The following is a 15,810-nucleotide window of genomic DNA, read 5'->3' on the forward strand; positions in this document are numbered from 1 at the left end:
CAACCATCTCATCCTCTGTCGCCCCCTTCTCCTCCTGCCCTCAATCTTTCCCAGCATCAGGGACTTTTCCAATGAGTCGGTTCTTTGCATCAGGTGGCCAAAGTATTGGAGTTTCAGCTTCAGCATCAGTCCTTCCAATGAACACCCAGGACTGATCTCCTTTAGGATGGACTGGTTGGATCTCCTTGCAGTCCAAGGGACTCCCAATAGTCTTCTCCAACACCACAGTTCAAGAGCATCAATTCTTCAGTGCTCAGCTTTCTTTATAGTCCAACTCTCACATCCATACATGACTACTAGAAAAACCATAGCTTTGACTAGATGAACCTTTGTTGGTAATGTCTCTGCTTTTTAATATGCTGTCTAGGTTGGCCATAGCTTTTCTTCCAAGGAGCAAGCATCATTTAATTTTGTGGCTGCAATCACCATCTGCAGTGATTTTGGAGCCCCAAAAATAAAGTCTCTCACTGTTTCCATTGTTTCCCCATCTATTTGTCATGAAGTGATGGGACCAGATGCCATGATCTTTGTTTTCTGAATGTTGAGTTTTAAGTCAACTTTTTCACTCTCCTCTTTCACTTTCATCAAAAGGCTCTTTAGTTCTTCTTCACTTTCTGCCACAAGAGTGGTATCATCTGCATATCTGAGGTTATTGATATTTCTCCCAGAAATCTTGATTCCAGCTTGTGCTTCATCCATCCAGCATTTTATATGATGTACTCTGCATATAAATTAAATAAGCAGGGTGACAATATACAGTCTTGAGGTACTCCTTTCCCAATTTGGAACCAGTCTGCTGTTCCATGTGCAGATCTAACTGTTGCTTCTTGACCTGCATACAGATTTCTCAGGAGGCAGGACAGGTGGTATGGTATTCCAGTGTCTTTAAGAATTTCTCACAGTTTGTTGTGATCCACACAGTCAAAGACTTTTATGTAGCCAATAAAGCAAAAGTAGATGTCTCTCTGGAACTCTTGTGCTTTTTTGATGATCCAGTGGATGTTGGTGTTTTGATCTCTGGTTCCTCTGCCTTTTCTAAATCCAGTTTGAACATCTGGAAGTTTGTGGTTCACATATTGTTGAAGCCTGGCTTGAAGAATTTTGAGTATTACTTTTCTAGCATATAAGATGAGTGCAATTGTGTGGTAGTTTGAACTTTCTTTGGCATTGCCTTTCTTTGGGGTTGGAATGAAAACTAACCTTTTCCAGTCTTGTGGCCCCTGCAGAGTTTTCCAGATTTTCTGGCATATTGACTTTCACAGCATCACAGCACTTTCGCAGCATCATCTTTTAGGATTTGAAATAGCTCAACTGGAATTCCATCACCTCCACTAGCTTTGTTCATACTGATGCTTCCTAAGGCCCACTTTATAGGAAAGGACGGGGATGGGGAGACAACTTTCTCCCCCACAAATTCATCAAAAGATCATTTGAATGCTCAGCAACTTCCACGAAACAACTTCTGAACACTGGCAGAGGACACCAGGCACCCAGAAAGGCAGCCCATTTCTTCTAAAGGAGGTAGGACAAAATATAAAAGACAAAAAGAGAGACAAAAGAGTTAGGGATGGAGACCTGTCGTGAAGGAGGAGAAGTTTCCACATAGCAGGAAAACCTCTCACTGGAGGGTCTGTGGGGAGTTTTGGAATTTCAGAGGGCAACATAACTGGGAGAAAACACACACACACAAAGAATACACACCTAACCCCAACTGTGGAAAAGAGAACTTTCCTGCAAAAGGCTCTAACCTAACAACCTAATGCACAGCCTGGCCCTCACAGAACAAAGGACTGAGCAAACCCCAAAGGAGAACTGGCCGGCTGCGGACCAGCCCCAGCCTGCCAGGAGGCAGACAGGCAGGCGGGCGACAGCCAGAGCCGGAAAACGAGGGGCAATCTCAGCCCCAGAGATGGCATCCTCCACCAAACTGCAAGCAGGCTCCCAGCTGCTAACCACGTCTCCCTGGTATCCTGGACGGTTGACATCTGCCAGGACGGGTGCAGCCTGAGATCAGCTCCCCAGAGAAGACACACGGCACACCTGAGATGGTACTCTCCCGGTGCTCCCGGGAAACTGAGCAGCTCACCGGGGAGGTGAGTAAGACCACGGCCCTCCTGGGACAGTGTGCTCCCAAGCACCCAGTCGCCTGAGCTGCTCGGACCCAGGAAGGGCACACAACGCACTCGCAACCCACGGAGACTGAGCCAGAGCTGTGTCTGAGTGTCTCCTGTGGAGGTGCGGTCAGCAGTGGCCTGCGTAGGGGCTCTGGGTGGAGCAGACCTGGGTGTGGCACAAGCCCTCTGGGTGGAGGTCACCACCAACCCCAACCACAGAGCCCCCAGAACACGCACAGGACGGGGAAACTGACTCTGGGAGGGCACAACAGAACCTTGTGCACCAGGACTCAGGAGAAAGGAGCAGTGACCCCACAAGAGGCTGACCCAGGTCACCCGGAGTGACCAGGAGTCCCTGGCAGAGGTGTGGGTCAGTGGGGTCCTGCTGCAGGGTCGGGGGCACTGAGAGCTGCCGTGTATGCATGGGACATTTTGAAGGAGGTCGCCATTGTCTTCATTATCTTCACCATAGTTTGGTCTCAGGTCAAATAACAGGGAGGGAACACAGCCCCACCCATTAATAGAAAATTGGATTAAAGATTTACTGAACATGGCCCCGCCCTTCAGAATAAGACCCATTTCCCCCCTCAGACTCTCCCATCAGGAAACTTCAATAAGCCTCTAAACCTCCATCAGAGGGCAGACAGACTGAAAACCACAATCACAGAAAACTAACCAAACTGATCACATGGACCACAGCCTTGTTTAGCTCAATGAAACTATGAGCCATGCCGTGTAGGGCCAACCAAAATGGACAGGTCATGGTGGAGAGTTTTGACAAAATATGGTCCACTGGAGAAGGGAATGGCAAACCACTTTATTATTCTTGCCTTGAGAACCCCATGAACAGTATGAAAAGGCAAAAAGGTATGACACTAAAAGATGAATTCCCCAGGTCAGTAGGTGCCGAATATGCTACTGGAGATCAGTGGAGAAATAACTCCAGAAAGAATGAAGGGATGGAGCCAAAGCAAAAACAACACCCAGTTGTGGATGTGACTGGTAATGGAAGCAAGGTCTGATGCTATAAAGAGCAATATTGCATAGGAACTTGGAATGTTAGCTCCATGAATCAAGGCAATTTGAACTGGGAGGTCAAACAGGAGATGGCAATCATGAACATTGACATTTTAAGAATCAGTGAACTAAAATGGACTGGGATGGGTGAATTTAACTCAGACGACCATTATATCTACTAATGTGGGCAAGAATCCCTTAGAAGAAATGGAGTATCCCTCATAGTCAACAAAAGAATCCAAAATGCAGTACTTGGATGCAATCTCAAAAATGACAGAATGATCTCTGTTTTTCCAGAGAAAACCATTCAATATCATAGCAATCCAAGTCTACGACTTGACCAGTAATGCTGAAGAACCTGAAGTTGAACAGTTCTATGAAGACCTACAAGACCTTCTAGAAGTAACATCCCCCCCAAAAAATGTCCTCTTCATTATAGGGGACTGGAATGCAAAAGTAGGAAGTCAAGAGCTACCTGGAGTAACAGGAAAATTTGGCCTTGGAGTACAAAACAAAACAGATCAAAGGCTAACAGAGTTTTGCCAAGAGAACACACTGGTCATAGCAAACATGCTCTTCCAATAACATAAGAGCAGACTCTACACACAGACATCACCAGATGGTCAACACCGAAATCAGATTGATTATATTCTTTGCAGTCAAAGATGGAGAAGCTCTATACGGTCAGCAAAAACAGGACTGGGAGCTAACAGTGGCTCAGATCATGAACTCATTATTGCCAAATTCAGACTTAAATTGAATAAAGTAGGGAAAAACCACTAGACTATTCAGGTGTGACCTAAATCAAATCCCTTACAATTATACAGTGGAAGTGAGAAATAGATTCAAGGGATTAGATCTGATAGACAGAGTGCCTGAAGAACTATGAACAGAGGTTCATGACATTGTACAGGAGGCAGGGATCAAGACCATCCCCAAGAAAAAGAAATGCAAAAAGGCAAAATGGCTGTCTAGGAGGCCTTACAAATAGCTGAGAAAAGAAGAGAAGTGAAAAGCAAAGGAGAAAAAGAAAGATACACCAATATGAATGCAGAGTTCCAAAGAATAGCAAGAAGAGATAAGAAAGCCTTCCTCAGTGATCAAGGCAAAGAAATAGAGGAAAACGATAGAATGGGAAAGACTAGAGATCTCTTCAAGAAAATTAGAGACAGCAAGGGAACATTTCATGCAAAGATGGGCACAATAAAGGACAGAAATGGTATGGACCTAACAGAAGCAGAGATATTAAGAAGAGGTAGCAAGAATACACAGAAGAACTATACAAAAAAAAAGAAAAAAAGATCGTCATGATCCAGCACCAGGGTCTTTTCTAATGTGTCAACTCTTCACATCAGGTGGCCAAATTACTGGACCTTCAGCTTCAGCATTAGTCCGTCCAGTGAATATTCAGGATTGATTTCCTTTATGATTGACTGTTTGATCTCCTTGCAATTCCTTGAACTCTCAAGAGTCTTTTCCAACACCACAGTTCAAAAGCATCAATTCTTTGCTGCTCAATCATCTCTATAGTCCAACTCTCACATCTGTACATGACTACTGGAAAAATCATATCTTTGATTAGATGGACCTTTGTTGGCAAGTAATATCTGCTTTTTAATATGTCATCTAGGTTAGTCATTGCTTTTCTTTCAAGGAGCAAGCATCTTTTAATTTCATGGCTGTAGTCACCATCTGCAGTGATTTTGAAGCCCAAGAAAAGAAAGTCTCTCACTGTTTCCATTGTTTCCCCATCTATTTGCCAGAAGTGATGGGACCAGATGCTATGATCTTCATTTTTTGAATGCCGAGTTTTAAGCCAGCTTTTACACTCTCCTCTTTTACTATCACCAAAAGGCTCTTTAGTTCTTCTTCACTTTCTGCCATAAGGGTGGTGTCATCTGCACATCTGAGGTTATTGATATTTCTCCCAGCAATCTTGATTCCAGCTTGTGCTTCATCCATCCGGCAGTTTACATGATGTACTCTGCATATAAATTAAATAAGCAGGGTGACAATGTACAGTCTTGAAGTACTCCTTTCCCAATTTGGAACCAGTCTGTTCCATGTCTGGTTCTAACTGTTGCTTCTTGACCTGCATACACAGATTTCTCAATAGGCAGGACAGGTGGTCTGGTATTCCCACCTCTTTAAGAATTTTTCAGTTTGCTGTGATCCACACAATCAAAGGCTTTAGTCACTGAAGCAGAAGTAGATGTTTTTCTGGAATTCTCTTGCTTTTTCTATGATCCAATTGATGTTGGCAATTTGATCTCAGGTTCCTCTGCCTTGTCTAATTTCATCTGGAATTTCTTGGTTCGCATATTGTTGAACTCACTGCTGGACCCCAGAGGTAGCTATAAAAAGGGTCATCTGGTGAACAGTGATGTCTTGAAGTTCACTGAAGATATATTAAAGACACCTTCCTTCCTTGATTTGGTGTCAGCCTGGTTCTCCAGCTTGAATCTGAGAGACTTACAGATCTCACAGACTATACTTTTTTCCACATAAGTTACCCAGAAATGGTTTGTTGGTTTCTATTTCAACCAAGAGAAAGAGGAAAAAGTGAAAGCAGTGACAGATTTTCTTTTATTGGCTCCAACATTACTCCAGAGAATGTCTGAGGCCATGATATTAAAAGACACTTGCTCCTTGGAAAGAAAGCTATGACAAACCTAGACAGTGTATCAAAAAGCAGAGGCATCACTTTGCTGACAAAGGTCCATATAGTCAGAGCTATGTTTTTCAGTAGTTATGTACAGATGTGAGAGCTGGACCATAAAGAAGGCTGAGGGCTGAAGAATTAATGCTTTTGAGTTGTGGTGCTGGAGAAGACTCTTGAAAGTCCCTTGGACAGCAGGGAGATCAACCCAGCCAATCCTAAAGGAAACCAACCCTGAAATTCATCAGAAGGACTGATGTTGTAGCTGAAGCTCCAATATTTCGGCCACCTGATGCAAAGAGCTGACTCATTGGGAAAGATCCTGATGCTGGGGAAGATTGAAGGCAGGAAGATAAGGGGACGACAGAGGATGAGATGGTTAGATAGCATCACTAGTTCAATGGACACGAATTTTAGCAAACTCCAAGAGATAGTGGAGGATAGAGGAGCCTGGTGTGGTGCAGTCTGTGACATCAAAAAGGGTCAGACACGACTTAGTGACTGAACAACAACAACAAATTTCAAACAAGAACTCTGACTCAAAGTAGCATAATATTAGATTCCTTCGATAAATATGATGATGCCTCTAGTTGATGATGATGGTGATGATAATTTTAATTCTAGTGCCTCAGTTATGAACTAGGAATTGCATTGACAACAGAATAGCATCCTTTTTAGAAAAACTCTAAATACATCTTCTGATTGTTGAGTATTTCTCTAAAAATAGCCAAGGGGGGTTTTAATCCAAATCTTTTCCCTTTATAGTCTCACAAAATAATCCATAAGGACATTCATAGAAGTTCTATGAAAGATGAAGAGCTGAGATATTTTAAGAAGTCATACACTTCTCAACTGAAAGAAAATATTCAAGGCTTTTGAGGCCCTTGTCAAATTATTCACCTTCATTTTTAGATGTCACAGCTGAAGTATTGAAATAAACAAATATTCATTTGGAAAATTACAGATGTGAATATTAATTGTTGCATATATCAAATTATAATGGAGCTTTGTAATTATAGTGAATGGATTTTGTAATTGCTTGAGAATTATGGAAGGGGATAAATGTAAAGGATGCTAGAAAGCTAAGGAAGATAAGCATTTGAGGGGACGCAGGTGTATAAGTCATTTGTTGAACTTTTCTAATTTAGGAGACCAGTAGAGGCAAGCCCATGGTCCATACCTATGAATTGCTGGTACCATCATAATAAAGACGAAGTCACAAGCTTGTCCAATATACAACTGCCATAGTGCCTTCACTGGACTAGTGAGAATCAGAATTTATTTCTGTTAATTTGCTTTATGAACAAATCAATCATTGGGAGTCAGCTGATACTGCTCTTGAAACAAACACAGGGGGATATGGACCAGTATGAGCAGGCTCTGTTTTTGAAGAGAATAACAATAAAGGGCCCTGGACTTGAATTTGAACCACAGTAAGACACGTTCTGCCTGTTCAGAGAGAACTTAGGACCCCAAGCAACGTTTTGGCTCTGCCTTGTAAGCAGCTATTGAAGACACAGGGGCCAAGCAACTGCCAAGCCATTACCCATGATCAATTCCCAAACATTCATCATCCCAAATATTTCATCACATGATGTCCAGCTTGAGGGAGAAAGTCTGAACTATACAGTAGTGCTCTGAGATCAAAGCTGGGAAACCAGAAAATAAAAAGTATTTGGTATGGACAGGTACACACGGCTATGTTTACAATAGATAACCACCAAGGACCTACTTACTGTATCACACAGGGAACTCTGCTCAATCCTATGTCACAACCTAAATGGGATAAGAATCTGGAAAAGAATTGTTGTTGTTCAGTCCCTGAGTCCTGTCTGACTCTCTGCAACCCCATGGACTGCAGCATGCAAGGCTTCCCTGTCCTTCACTATCTTCCAGAGGTTGATCAAACGCATGTCCATTTAGCTGATGATGAAAAAGAATAGATACACGTATATGTAACACTGAACCACTTTGCTGGACCCCTGAAATTAATGCATTGTTAACAAACTGTACTCCCTTATTAAGTAAAATTTTTAAAAAATCATTTGGAAACCACCTTGTTTCTTCGCAATTCATTGCAGCTACATAAACATAATTTGAGTTTTATATTTGCTTTCTTTGTTTTTTGTTATTTTTACAGACTGATATTAAGAGTGCTGGATTTGGCCCATGAAAGTGGGTTAAGAAGTGGAAAAAATAATTCCCTCACCTACTTCTTTCTCCAGTTAACTAAGTCCATTTGAAACAAAAAGTTACTGGTTACCTACCACCTTATCACGTACATTTCTAGACATAATTAACAGTCATAAAATGTCAAGAATTCACCTCTTTCCATTTTTCCATATAGGAAGGTAGAAGGAATACTGGACTGGAATAGAGAGACCTGCCCTCCTGTCTTCACTCTTCCCCAGGCTAGCCAAGTGGCCTTCCCTCACTGTGTCCACATTTATAAAGTGAGGGGTCTATTTTTCTCAAAACGACCCCTAATGTCCTACTTTGTTCCCCCTGTTTTCCTTATTGAAGGCATCCAAGATTCATTCTACATATTTATTTTTACTTGCATATTATTTTCACTTGCCTATTGCTACCAGACTAGGGTCCCCTTGGAGTCATAAATTATTATTTTTTTTTTTTCTTCCCAGATAGTCAGTAACCTTCACTTGGTATATAGATTGCTCTCCAATGTGATTAAATGAATGAACAGATTAAAGGATGAAGAAATGTGTTCTAAATATAAACACATATATTTTTATCATTAAAGGCATTTTATCAATCATTTCCTCTTAAGTGGTTTCTCTCAAAAGCTGACTTTGAGACATGGATGAGAATTTCAGTGCAGTAAGACCCCTAGCTGCCTGATAGTCTAGGAGATGCAGGTTTGATCCTGGAAGGATTATCCCCTGGATGGAAGATCCCCTGGAGAAGGAAATGGCAATCCACTTCAGTATTCTTGTCTGGAGAATCCCGTGGACAGAGGAACCGGCAGGCTACAGCCCACAGCGTTGCAAAGAGTTGGACACAGCTGAAGTGACTTAGCAGAGTACCACACGTTCTGACTGGTGTGAGATGATAACCTCTTTGCAGTTTTGGGTCCCATTTCTCTAATACTGAGTGATGTTGAGCATCTCTTTGTATGTTTATTAGCCATCTGTATGTCTTCTTTGGAGAAATGCATGTTTAGAGCTTCTGCCCACTTTTTGGGAAAAGAAATCAGAAAAAAGAAAGAATTTTAAAAGTTTCACCACACTTTGGTTATAAAAGAATTCCCTCATGCTTTCCTCTAGTATTTGTATGGTTTTGGCTTTTGCCTTTAGAACTCAGATGCCTTTATAGTGTATTGTGATATGTGGTGTGAAACATAAGCTCAGTTTTATCTTTTTTCAAATGGCTATCAGTTATCCAATATCAATTATTTAAAAAACCATTGTTTCCTTTATGAAAACAAAAGAACTTTGGTAAGACAGGACTCAAGGATGACCTGGGACAGAGGTAAACAGGAAGGAGAGGAAAAAACAGCTCTACCTAGGAACTCTTAAACAAAAACTCATTCAACTTTAAAATGGTGAGAATAAAGTGAAGAGATGATGCTCAGGGAATTTGTGGCTTGAACACTATTTTGATCCAGAGCAAGCTTATTTATGAAACCAAAGGCCAAAGAACAAGGCAGTGTTTTTCTCAGTGATATGAAAAGTATCATTTCCCATTTTTTTTGACCACCACAAATTGAATCTCTTCCATTTCCCACACCAGATTTGAGCAACCTCTCAACTGCTCAACCCACTCCAGATAAGCTGGAAGCCGGCTGTCAATGGTCCAGGAGCTGAATACAATCTGACGAGTGGTAAGATTTATAAGTCTTAGTCTGTTTTGCTAAGAGAGAACAGGCTTTGGGAAATTAGAAATGGAATTTTACTGTATTTGTGGAGAATCTGTAAAGAATATTAGCTCTCTATACAAAGAACCAGGATTGATTGGTTTTTAGTACATTTGAGACAACATTGGAGAAATGTTAAACCTTGTTGTTCAGTTGCTAAGTTGTGTCTGATTCTTTGTGACCCATGGACTGCAGCACGCCAGGCTCCGCTGTCCTCCACTGTCTCCCAGAGTTTGCTCAGATTCATGTCAATCAAGTTGGTGATGCCATCCAGCCATCTCCTCCTCTGTCGTCCCCATCTCCTCCTGCCCCCAACCTTTCCCAGCATCAGGGTCTTTTCCAAAGAGCTGGCTTTTCACATCTGGTGACTAAAGTATTAGAGCTTCAGCTTCAGCATCAGTCCTTCCAGTGAATATTCAGAGTTGATTTCCTTTAGGATGGACTATTTTGATCTCCTTACAGTCCACAGGACTCTCAAGAGTCTTCTCCAACACCACAACTCAAAAGCATCAGTTCTTCAGCACTCAGGCTTCTTTTTGGTCCAGCTCTCACATCCATACATGACCACTGAAAAAAACATAGCTTTGACTACACAGACCTTTGTCGGCAAAGAGATATGAAATCTGGGATGCACCTTTATGTACTTATGAATATGCCCATCTTCCCATGATTCAGACCCCAGTGCCACCTTCCCCTTCCTTACGGACACCTTCACTGAGGCACCATCTAGGTCCAGTCTAACTGGCTTCACCACCCGAGAATTGCAGAGAGGAGTTAAGGCCTCAGTCCCTTTTTCCCAGGATAGTCCTGTTTTTCTCCTATAAAATTTCCATACAGCCCTACCCTACTGTATATATAGTCTTATGTATATTTTAATCCCAAACTCCTAATTTATCCCTCCTCCTTTCCTTTGGTAATTGTATGTTTATTTTTTTACATCTGCAAATCTATTTCTGTTTTGTAAATAAGTTCATTTCTATCATTTTCTTTTTAGATTCCACATATAAGCAATACAAGCTATGCTTTTTAATCTCTGTAATAATAAATGTAGTACTTATTACCAACTTCAATTAATGAGCAATTTTTAGGTGAAAGTGAGAGGGGCAAGATATTTAAACTTCTAAACATTACATAACTGTCCAAGGTTATACAGTCTAGAAGTGGAGAAGTAAGAATAAAAATATAGGTATAATCTATGATCACAGTCTTTCTATACAATATACTGCTCAACAGATTTTCTTCCTTGGAAGATTTAATACAGGGGAGATTTTAATCACTCTAAGAATGTTTAGATGCATCTAACCTTGTATAGAATGAGGGGATGGATTAGAAAAACCTTGATGATTCTTTCTATCATGCTTTCATTACTCAGTTGGGCAGTCCTCTGCTAATTAAAAAAAGAGAAATTTCCTTTTGCCCTGAGTGTTTACAAGCAAGTCATGTGATCTCCCTTATAATACACAGGTTTCAGCAGTATTTGTTACTGTTTTCCTCTAGAGAAGGAAGAATTTTCCTTCTCCTTTGGAGAAGGAAATGGCAACCCACTCCAGTACTCTTGCCTGGAAAATTCCATGGGCAGAGGAGCCTGGTGGGCTATAGTCCATGGGTTCGCAAAGAGTCGGACACAACTGAGTGACTTCACTTTCACTTTCCTCTAGAGAAGGGCTTCTCTGATAGCTCAGCTGGTAAAGAATCCGCCTGCAATGCAGGAGACCCCGGTTTGACTCCTGGGTTGGGAAGATCCTCTGGAGATGGGATAGGCTACCCACTCCAGTATTCCTGGGCTTCCCTTGTGGCTCAGCAGGTGAAGAATCTGCCTTCAATGCAGGAAACCTGGGTTGGATCCCTGGCTTGGGAAGATCCCCTGGAAAAGAGAAAGAAAGGCTACCCACTCAAGTGTTCTGGCCTGGGGAATTCCATTGACTGTATAGTCCATAGGGTCGCAAAGAGTCAGACATGACTGACCAACTTTCACTTTCCTCTAGAGAATAGCCCCTCATGAAGCTCTGACTTAATAAAGGGGATCTACAGAAAACAAGCACCGTTTAAAGCAATGTGACATTAATAGAATTAAAGACAGACCTAAAAGCATTCTTTTAAAGAATGGCAGGATATAAATGGAGCAAAGTCCGTCTTCTCTCTCAGTGGCCGCACACAGCGTGAGAACCATTCTGTTCAGCTTCCAATCACGTGTGTCTGTCCTGCAGAGGAAGAGGTTGTTTTGTTCGACACGTTTAATTTTGGAATTAGAAGCTTTTTGTTTTGGTTTGGTTTCGAGACAAGGAAACACATCCCTATTTCTCCTCTGTTATTGTTCTCATTTTCTCCTGCTCCAAGCAGACCAAGTATACATTCGAGAAAGACAACAGGAACCAACAGCATGTCCCGGCTGAAAAACAATCACGTCTCCCCTTTAGATCAAGGCGACTGCAAGAAACTAAAAGCTGGAGTCAGCCAGCATGTGAGGCAAACCCGACCTGAAATTAATGTTTATCTTGTTGCAAAACGAGGCCTACTTGAGGTTCACTTCTGTAGTGAACAGAAACCGGAAATTGCCGCATTGAACACAGCTCTCCCCTCACAGATTTCTTACCTCACTGTGCGAAGGATACCAGGGGGCCAAGTTGCATGCCAAAAACTTGGCAGGACTGTCTTCTGACGTTCAGCTGCCTGTCAGAGAATCAGATGCTAAGCCTGGAAAATACAGTTGCCCGGACTAGATGGAGACCCACCAGCCCTCTCCCGGCACAGGTCCTGAGACAGAGCTCTGAGGGCCGAGCTGCGGAGCGGGACAGCAGAGATGTCCACGTGCCCACATCTCCTCTGGCATCTGCACACAGCGTCCGGGCACCCTGCAGCCTCCTCCCCAGCGTTCTACAAGCATTGGTGCTGAGCGGTGTGAGGACATCAGATTGGCTACAGACAAGGAGACACCCTCCGAAGAGCACAAGACAAAACCGCAGTTAATTCAGAAGATCCAGTCTTAAACTGCTGTCGTGTGGAGGCTCAGAGGTTCTCTGGAAATGTATACAACAGACTTCACATGATGTCAAGTAAAAAAGATTATGCTTTTTTCTCGTGAAATTGACCATCACTAAAACAAGAAAGAGTCCCCGTATCATCTCTGCAGGGGCACCTCTATCTGATTGTTGTGTGGTTGCTCAGTCGTGTCCGACTCTTTGGGACCCCACGGACTGTAGCCCACCAGGCTCCTCTGTCCATGGGACAGTATTCTTGCCAGGCAAGAATACTGGAGAGGGTTGCCATTTCCTCCTCCAGGGGATCCTCCTGACCTAAGGGTAGAATCTGCATCTCCTGCTCTATCTGCTTACAAATTAAAAATAGGATTGAAAGACACAGCTCTCCAAAGGGCAAGCTAAGGACTCAGAATTGGTTGAAGGCAGTGAAACAGGCAGATCAAGCTGGAAATCCTTGAGTGTTTTTAAATCTGTTCCATTTGGGGTCAAGTGGATGGTAAGGACCTTGCTCTTAGAAAAGCAGTTATTTCTGCCAAGAATTGCACTTCTTGTCTGGCTCGCTGCTATCTTTCTCAGGAACATTTATGGCAGGCCGATTATTTTCTGAGTGATCCCGAAGTGTTTAGACTTTTAGTGCAGCATATAATGTTCTATTACTACCTCAGGTGATAAAAGGATGATGTTGTTTCTAGCTGATAAATTCACCACCCCTGTGGCCGTACATTTTATATAGCATTCCCCTGGAGGGGTACGTCAAAAGCACACCACTGAAAAATAAGATTTTAGATTAAAAAGCAAACACTTTAAAATGACCCTGAAACGTTTATCGTTTTAAGAAACAAATGAACTTGGACAGATAAAAAATGGATTAACCCAGACTGCTCCCTGATTCTTTACATTGAACAATAGCTTTTTTTAAAAAGTCATCCAGCCAAGTTCTTGATTCTGCATGTGGGGAAACTGAAGCCAGGGAGGTAAATTGCCTTGCTCCAGGTCAGAGAAGAAACCTGAGCTGTGGTCATACTACATTTTACTCACACAGTTCCTATCAAAATTCAAGTAAAAGACAAGAGACGGAATAAAAGGGACGTGAGAGCTTGTATGTTGCTGCTGGGCAGGCCTGCCATTTTCCTCCCTCTGGCTGCTCTGAAGAATTTGTCAACATAAAATCAACTGCTATTAGCGTCAGACTAAACTTAATGCAGAGGCGAAGGAACTGAAGTGGTGGTTCCTCCACTCAGCAGTGGAAGCAGATGGGTAGCAAATAAAAGCAAAGCTTGAAAAATTTGATCAAAATGATATCAAGCAAGAAAACTTTCAGCATGAGTGCTCAATCACCCAGCCATGTCCAGCTCTTTGTGACCCCATGGATTGAAAACCGCTAGACCTCTCTGGAAGTATATGGGGTTTCCCCGGCAAGAATACTGGAGTGGGTTGCCATTTCCTTCTCCAGGGGATCTTCCTCATCCAGAGACTGAACCCCTGTCTCCTGCACTGGGCAGGTGGATTCTTTACCACTGAGCCACCTGGGAAGCTGGAAAACTTACAGGGAGTTCCCTAAATGCCATTTTAAGAATTCTGGGATGGGATCTGAGATTAGAGAAAACATTCTTCTGGGAGGAGACAAGTTATTGGAAAGCTGTGCCAGGAAGAACCAGGTTTAAGACAGGGAGGGTTGAACTCATTTGCAGAAAAGGATGTTTATTATCTATTAACTACAGAATCGGGCTTCCCTGCTGGCGCAGACAGTAAAGAATCTGCCTGCAATGTAAAGACTCTGGTTTGATCCCTGGGTTGGGAAGATTCCCTGGAGAAAGAAATGGCAACCCACTCTAGTATTTTTGCCTGGACAATCTCACGGACAGAGGAACCTAGAGGGCTACAGTCCATGGGGCCACAGAGTCGGACATGACTGAGCAACTAACATTTTATTTTATTGGATGGGCACAGGGCAATGTCAAACCAGCCCATGGTCAATTTTTCTAGACAAATCATAATTAAATGGCAAAGCACTTAATCCTCAAAACTGATGGACAAAACTGATGTGAGGAAGTTAATTCCAAACTTTGTTGAAGTCAGAATAGATCACAGTTATCTCCCATCCTTTGGGAACTAGGTCTGTCAGTTAGTCAGAGAAGATTAGAATCATGCAGTTACAGAAATCTGGAACTGGCAGAAACTCAGTCTGGGTGCTCTGAACTTATTCCATGAGAGATGACAAGGAAAATGCCATGTCTGTCAATGAAGCTGCTGCTGGGGCGGGCTTGGGAATGACCGCACCAAGACAGAGCGAGGCAACTGCATAAAAGAGAATTAATTATGCCATGATTCATAGTCACTGGCTGTGCTATAAATACTTTTATGGAAGTGTTTTTCTTTTCCTTTTTCCTTTCCTTTTTTCCAAAAGGCTGTGTGGATGATCCCAGCTTCCAGGACCCGCATAACTGCACCTAAAAGCACAGGATTTGTGAGCTGGCAGGGTCTTCAGAGTTTGGCCAGGGTCCTTCCCCCTCATTTTACAGGTGAGGATGCTGGAGCCGGAGGGGTTCAGAAACTCCCTGGAGGTCACGGAGTTAGCATCTGGCAGGCTGGACGCCAGGTCTGCTGAGTCGCAGAGCAAAGTGCATTCTACCCCATCTTGTCATTTTCCCAGTGTGGGCAAAGGATGGTCCCTGGACGGGGCGTGTTTCCCCAGTCAGACCTCAGCCCAGGGCAGCCAGAGACCCTGGAGACTGTCCTTCCCGGAGTCTATTGGTAGTTTGCATTAGCACTTTAATGAGAAGGTATTTTTAGCTCTTCTCCTCCCATGAGATGTCTTCCAATACTCACTTTCACAGGTGCCTGGTCCAAGCTTAGAGGACAGGATTCTTTTCTTTTAATATAAGAAATCCAGTTCAATAAGCTTTTAGTGAATGCCTTCCAGAAGTAAGGTATGGAACTGAGCACCCTGTGAATGGAGACATGAATAAACTGGATCCCAGGTGTAAGCAGCTCACAGGAGACTGTGGGACAGAGAAAGATGGGCTTCAGCAAGAAAAGCAGTGCCTTATATCAGAAACGAGAAAAATAAGGCGCCAGCCTCAGACTTTACCAGGAGCAGGGCAGGCTGAGTCTGCGGGCATCACACTCCCACTCAGGAGACATGGGATGGTGAAAAATGTGTAGCAC

General features: G+C 42.8%; 1 long non-coding RNA gene across 1 annotated transcript; it reads right to left on the reverse strand.

The window, feature by feature from the left end:
- Positions 1-11,468: 11,468 nt before the first annotated feature.
- LOC122695600 lies at positions 11,469-12,364 on the reverse strand. The gene is made up of 3 exons (XR_006341436.1): positions 12,258-12,364; positions 11,747-11,865; positions 11,469-11,528 (listed from the first exon to the last, which is right to left on the reverse strand). It is a non-coding gene; the product is annotated as an uncharacterized LOC122695600 (long non-coding RNA).
- Between the last annotated feature and the right edge of the window lie 3,446 nt (positions 12,365-15,810).

The sequence above is a fragment of the Cervus elaphus genome, chromosome 5 (assembly GCF_910594005.1).
Source record: "Cervus elaphus chromosome 5, mCerEla1.1, whole genome shotgun sequence".
Classification (NCBI taxonomy): domain Eukaryota; kingdom Metazoa; phylum Chordata; class Mammalia; order Artiodactyla; family Cervidae; genus Cervus; species Cervus elaphus.